The following is a 7,421-nucleotide window of genomic DNA, read 5'->3' as shown; positions in this document are numbered from 1 at the left end:
CCAAGCCCAGACAATTTTTTTTTTTTTTGTATTTTTATTAGAGATCGGGTTTCGCCATGTTGGCGAGGCTGGTTTCAAACTTCTGACTTCAAGTGATCCACCTATCTCAGCCTCCCAAAGTGCTGCGGTTACAGGCGTGAGCCACTGCGTCCGGCCTAATGTTTTAAATAATAGAGTTACTGACTCAAAAATAAATAGTCCTGGGTTAGGCAGTCCAGGTCTGGCACAGCTCCTCATGGAACAAGTCTCTTCCTGTCTTCCTCTTCTGCCAAATTTGCTGTGGGGTTTTTGTCGCCATGGTCCCTCTTTACAGGTGTTCAAAATATCTCAAGAATTAAAGAATACTGAACAAACCACGAGCACTGTTTCCTGAACTCCCAGGCCATTCCTGTCTTTGAATGAGTTGGGGCTCCAGACAAAATGCGAAGAGAAAGTTAGAAGGGGACTTGTATTTTTATTTCCTCCTGCCTCTGAAGAACCTAGACATTCCACTTCTGAAAGTGTGGGAAAAATACCAAATGGGGCAACAGAGAACCTTCATCTTCTTTCCACACTTTTTTAATCCTCTAGAGGATTCTCCTCAATTAGGCCAATCGTTCCTTAAAACCGTCTCCACCTCCTGGTTCCTCCCTCCAAGATGGCTAGGGAGCCCGCAAATTCGGTCTCCCAGGACCCCTCTGCCCAGAGCAACGAACTCCCTTTGGCAATCTAGGAATAATCTTCATTCTCCCTGCAATTGTGTACATGAATAGGCTGTTTAATGAAAGTACAGTGTGGAGGTTAAATTATCTGCTTGGTGATTAAATGGCTTAGGTGATTGAGCTACAACCCTGGTAGTTTCTGAAAACCATGGATTTCCTGCAGCTTTTCTTGGCAATCCAATTACTGATGGGATTACATTATTTAAAGAATGAAGAAGGTGTGTGGGGAAGGGCCTGGGTAGCTCAGTCGGTAGAGCATCAGACTTTTAATCTGAGGGTCCAGGGTTCAAGTCCCTGTTCAGGCATTAGGTGTAGTTTTGACTTCTGCAGCATGTAGAGAAGTCAAAACAGAAAACTTCTGTCATATATGTCGAAACAGCCGTACGCTTTGCTAGGTTTAACTTACTTATACCCTCCAAAGACTAAATCACATACTTGCTAGAAAATTTAGGGTTATGGTAAAGATACTGTAACAAGCAACTTGCACTGGAGTTATTGGATAGCCATTTTCAAATTCCCTTACCTGGTGGGGGATAACTACCTCATTCTAGAGGGTGTTGCAGTTTGGGAGGACCCTAGTAGCATGTAGACTCTGAGAGCAGTGGCCTTTGTCTTGTTCATCTCTGAGTTTCCCAGGTCTTAGACAAGATGGTAGTACACAAAACCCTGCAAGAAACACTTACAAACTAAAATCCAGACAGATTTTGAAATTGTTAGTCATCCATTTTGTGCTTTTGTTACAAAGCTACTGTCCTCACCTTAAGATATAATCTAAAAACAAAAACAAAAACAAAAACAAAACAAAACAAAACAAAACCAGAAATGGGCTTCTGCGCATTTTTTCTCTGTACAGCACTATAGATTTTTATAAGACTTGAAATGGGTTTTGGACAAAAAGTCGAGGTTTTTACCCAGTGGATACTCTGAGCACAGTAAGTGCATGTTCTTTATGACTGTTCCCTCATTTTCACTAAGTCATATGTACCCTAGAGAAGAGGAGTAAAGCTAACAAGATTTCTATCAGAGAAACCCTGTATTTGAAAAGTTGTGGAAGTTTTCCCACCTTCAAAGTGGACCTCAGAAATCCTTCAGTAGGCAGGGCAGCAGGAATTGTCAGTCCCTGGTTGCACCTGACATAAAAATGAAATATTCTTTTAGCAGAAACAGGTATTGAAAGGTCAAAAGTCTGCTGTTCCCCAGACTGAACCTCCAGCTCTCTCTTAGGTCCTAATTCAGTTGGTGAAATGATGAGAGCTATAAGAAGAGTGAGAGGAATTCAGGGTTTCAAAGACTTTCAGGGTCTCCCAAAGTGTGTCTCAATCACCTGGGGACTCATGTTTCTTCCTGAACTTGAGGAGATGTGTCCAATTTAGTAATGACTGGAGTGAACAAGGTTTCCTCTTCAGAGGAATTTAAAAGATACAGAAAGAGGCCAGACACAGTGGCTCACCCCTGTAATCCCAGCACTTTGGGAGGCCAAAGTGGGCAGATCACTTGAGAGCAGGAGTTCAAGACCAGCCTGGCTAACATGGTGAAGCCCCATTTCTACTAAAAATGCAAAAATTACTTGGGTGTGGTGGTATGGTGGTATGCGCCTGTAGTCCCAGCTACTCGGGAGGCTGAGGCAGAAGAATTGCTTGAACCTGGGAGGTGGAGGTTGCAGTGAGCCAAGATCATGCCACTGGACTCCAACCTGGGTGACAGAGTGAGACTCAGTCTCAAATAAATAAATAAATAAAAATAAAACATAGGGAAAGAAGAATGAAAGTTATAACTTACAACACAAGACAGGATTTAAATCTGTTGTCCCCTTCAACATTTTTTCTGCACTTTCACAATTGGGATTTCCTGGGTTATTTAGGGTTGGGTGGGAAGTGGAATGACTGCCCACTTCCAAGGGTTTTGCAGACGTAGAAGACCACTTCCCATGTCTCTCATGCTTCTCCCTTTTTAGCACATCCATCCTAATGCTAACTTTTCCTTTCTCCTCTCCTCCACCTTTCCCTAGGCCCTTCTTCTTTTCCTTCTTGTCTTCTCTTTTCTTCTACCTTTCATTCTCTGTTACCTCTCATTTGCTACTTAAGTGTTTCCTTTCCCATCCATAAGGGCAAAGTTGAATGAATCACTTGGTAATGCATCACCTTGAACATCAGAGATTCCATATTAATCCATGTCCTCTTCTAATATGTTTCATCACATCTTATCTTAAGGTCCATCTCATTCAAAGACAAGAATGACCTGGATGTTGAAAAAATAATATTTGCTGCCACTGTCATATTCGACCTTCAGTCATGCATGAGCACCTTTGCAGAGGAAGAAACGAAGCAATGAGGTAAGAACCAACACAACAAGAGACTTCACAATGTTTCCTGCAATAATGTCAGTTTCAAAATAAGTAAATAAATAAATAAATAAACAAATAAACAAATAAACCTAAACCATGGAAAATGATGAAAGGCTAGATTTTGTCAGATATGGGACAGGGCAGGAAACAGAAAGCAGTGGCTGTGATTTACATAAATTGTGTTGTTCTTCTCTCCTGGGGGACTCAGAGTTGGGGAAAACAGAATAATTTTGGAGTCCACAAGTGCCATATTGAAAATGTTAGTATGGTTTCACCCATCGAGGTCTGTGTTGTAGGTCCAGCATGCATCTGCTGTGCAATCTGACTTTGCATAAGTTGCCAGGAAAACAGTTCTATGGATTCACATAAATTGGTTCAACTCAACACAGAAGTACAATTTTGTTCTTCATTCTTGATTTATTTTCCTTCTGTTTTCATCCATTTCCTCCATCCCCCTCCATTTCATCCCAAGAGTCTTCTGCATTTCTTTCTTCTCTGAATATTATGTCCTAGGAACTCTGGCCAAAGAATGAGATGGATATGAGGGTGAGTGTAGGCATAGCTCTGAGCATGTAAGGGTGAAAGCTATACAAAGCGAAGTGGAACCCAAGTTAATTTTAAGATTTCATGAGTTTTCTGTAGCCTGGGAACATTAGACTCAGGTTTTTCTTCCTTCTCAAATTTTACATTCTCTGACTTTTTCTGCTCATGTAAGCATTTGCCTTGTCAAAGTGAGTACTGTGGAAATTGCTTTATCAGTATTAAAAGATGGTAGAAAAGAGATTTTAAAAAGTGCTACATGTAATGGGATATTTTGACTATATATTTAATTTAATATAAATTAAAACAGGACTTTCAAGTATTGAGCCCATTGTATAAGCTCTGTTTAGAGAAGGGGTGATTATCCCTACAGTTTCTCATTGAACAGCCCAGGTTAGCTTGTTACTAAACTTGGAAAGCATGAATGCCTCCTAATGGAAGATTACTGTAACCTTAATTCCATGGTCCCACCCATTAAGGTCCTTATACCAAATATTATTGTAATTACTGACTCCATCTAATTGTTAACTGATACATACTCTGTAGTTATAGATTTGTCTACTACGTTTTGTTTAGTGGCTATTTCAATGCCTCAAATCTTCTCAGTTTGCCTGCATCTGTAAGGGAACACAGTACACCTTTACCTCTCTACCATGGATTATCTCATATGCCTTGCCATAGCACATAATCTTTGCCAGCAAGATCTTAACTGCAACCAACTTTCTCCAGAAATATAGGTGTGATATTATATTGATGGCATTCTTCTCTGTGGAGACTTATTTGACACACACACTCACTCAAGACATACAAACATTTGGCTGAGTGTGGTGGGTCACACCTGTAATCCCAGCACTTTGGGAGGCCAAGGTGGGTGGATCACCTGAGGTCAGGAGGTCTAGACCAGCCTGGCCAACATGGTGAAACCCCGTCTCTACTAAAAATAAAAACATTTGCTGGGCATAGTGGTGGACACCTGTGATCCCAGCTACTCAGGAGGTTGAGGCAGGAGAATCACTTGAACTCAGGAGGAGGGGGTTGCAGTGAGCCGAGACTGCACCATTGCACTCCAGCCTGGGTGACAAGAGTGAAACTCTGTCTAAAAAAAAAAAAAAAAGAGACATACAAACATTCACAAAAGACCTCACAATAAAGGGATGGGTTATTGCCCTTCATGTGCAAAAATAAAATTATATAATTATCTCCTCTATTATTAGATGCTGAACTTTGACAAAATTATTACCACTTTCTAAGGCACTCTTAAGAATAGTTGGATAGTCCTTTAGCATTATAAAATACATACACCTCAAGCCACAAGCCAATCAACATCTTGCTTTCTTACTCATCCTTCAACGTAGCACTCCCACTTTGAAATATTTATACTTAAGATACATTTCCAACAATATGAAACTATCTACACACATTAACTGCAGGACTACTTGAAACTGCAAAATACTGGAAACTACCTAAACTACCAAACATAGGATATTTATTGAATGAACTATTGTTTCACACATAATGGTGTAATATGTAGTTATAAAAAGGAATGAGGGCCAAGTGCAGTGGCTCATGCCTGCAATCCCGGCATTTTGGAAGGCCGTGGCAGGAGGACTATTTGAGCACAGGAGTTCGATACTGGCCTGGGTAAAATAGTGAGACCCTGTCTCTTCAAAAAATAATAATAATAAATTAGCTAGGTATGGTGGCGTATGACTGTGGTCCCAGCCACTAGGGAGGTTCAGGTGGGAGGATTGCTTGAGCCCAAGCGGTCAAGGCTGCAGTGTGAGTTCCTTCAGTCACTTGGATTGCAGAGCCTTAGATTGGCTGTATCTCTGTACTGGCAGATTTTGACTGTCTCAGTTGACTCAGTGGACTTTTTGTTAGACCTGGACAACAGAAGCAACATGCATCCTGAAATATTAATGCCATCTACTTAAGCCTGCTGAAGTCTCTTCATACCACAAACAACAGATATTCTAAACGAAGGAGAGCAAGTAGGGAGTGAGAGAAGAAAGATCTTGCAGAACTGCCCGAGAATGCATTTGTTTTCACTCATCTTTGTTCATATGAAGTCCCTAAGAAACAGTATAAACTAAGGAAAGAGTAAGACTTAACATATCCCATCCAACTGTGGTAATAAAGTTAAAAACATACACTGACCAAATTTACAACTGGATAAACAGAGGGACAGAACTGAGTGACCTGGTTAAAGGTGTCTCTGTCTCTGCTAACTCCTCCTTAATAACTCGATTTGAAATGGTGCATAACAACTTAAAGTTTCATGTGTTACAAAAAATTGTCAGAATCTTGGAAACGGGCAACAGAAATGATTGGGTGTCTTTTCAGTGAAGTGTTGGGCATTGTCTAATAGACCTCTGGAAATTACTTGATTGTGAGTGTGTACCTTTCACCAAATTTTTATTTGTTAAACTGTTCTAGGACTCCGCAGGAGAAAAGTTGACTTGTAGATAACTGATACTAATGCAAATGATATTAGTCTATACCAACTCACATAAATTTTGTCTGATAGAAATATAATTAATTTCCAATAGAAAATATAACCCCAGATATTACATTTTACTGTCCTGTATAGATTATTATTATTTATTATTATTATTATTATTGAGATGGAGTTTCGCTCTGTTGCCCAAGCTGGAGTGCAGTGGCACCATCTCAGCTCACTGCAATCTCCGCCTCCCAGATTCAAGCCATACTCCTGCCTCAGCCTCCCGAGTAGCTATGATTACAGGCACACGACAAACTGCCTGGCTAATTTTTCTATTTTTAGTAGAGACGGGATTTCACCAGTTCGTCAGGCTGGTTTCGACCTCCTGACCTCGTGATCTTTCTGCCTCCGTCTCCCAAAGTGCTGGGATCACAGGCGTGAGCCACCACACCCGGCCTTTCCTGTATAGATTATTAATCAGTTTTCCATTTATCATTTACTTATTAATTTCCCCAAGAATCCTAAGATACAAATTATTAAATTCACAGATGGAATAACCCAAGACATCGCCCAATTTGCAAGTGATGCAGCCTAAATGTAAACTTCACCACCCACCCCAGTAGTTCAGCCCTTTCTGCCTCAAAGTCACTCCTGTGGCAGGCCGGCCTCAAACGACTCTCACCAGCTAGCATGCTTGGAACACATTAAGGCAAAGAAAAACGCATTTCTTGTTCCCAACCAACCAGTCGAGGAATGAGAATTCCCAATTAGAGATCCTGGCGTGTTTCTAGAGCCAGCTGAACACACTTTGAATACTGGCGCTTTCGGTGACCTCTCTTCCCAGAGAGAAGGTGGCAGTGGGCTTCCATCAGATGATGGCTTGCTGCCTGAACCCACTGATAAACCAATACGCAGGAATCCGACTTAAAATGACAAAACCAGGGCCAGGCGCGGTGGCTCACCCCTGTAATCCCAGCACTTTGGGAGGCCGAGGTGGGTGGATCACCTGAGGTTGGGAGTTTGAGGCCAGCCTGGCCAACATGGAGAAATCCCATCTCTACTAAAAATATAAAATTAGCTGGGTGGCGCATGGCTGTAATCCCAGCTACTTGGGAGCCTGAGGCAGAGAATCGCTTGAACCCGAGAGAGGGAGGTTGCAGTGAGTTGAGATCGCGTCATTGTACTCCAGCCCGGGCAACAAGAGTGAAACTCCCTCTAAATAAATAAATAAATAAATAAATAAATAAAACAAAACCAGAAAGAGACGCTTTCTAAGATTGGCCTTCTTAAGGCCTGACTCGCTTTCTAACATTGGTGTTGTTTAGGTTGGAATCAAAAGCATCTACTTGTCTTCCCGTCGGGGACCCGGTCTCCCACATGATAGGCAGGGATA

At 41.5% G+C, this 7,421-nt stretch overlaps 1 non-coding gene and 1 pseudogene across 1 annotated transcript; one reads left to right on the top strand and one right to left on the bottom strand.

Annotated features, from left to right (window-relative positions):
• The window catches only part of LOC105513926, a 20,994-nt pseudogene extending 18,330 nt beyond the window's left edge, over positions 1-2,664 (bottom strand).
• TRNAK-UUU lies at positions 934-1,006 on the top strand. The gene has a single exon. It is a non-coding gene; the product is annotated as a tRNA-Lys (tRNA).
• Positions 2,665-7,421: the final 4,757 nt, after the last annotated feature.

Source organism: Colobus angolensis, unplaced genomic scaffold (assembly GCF_000951035.1).
Source record: "Colobus angolensis palliatus isolate OR3802 unplaced genomic scaffold, Cang.pa_1.0 Scaffold237, whole genome shotgun sequence".
Lineage (NCBI taxonomy): Eukaryota > Metazoa > Chordata > Mammalia > Primates > Cercopithecidae > Colobus > Colobus angolensis.
This window is presented reverse-complemented; position numbering and strand designations above follow the sequence as displayed.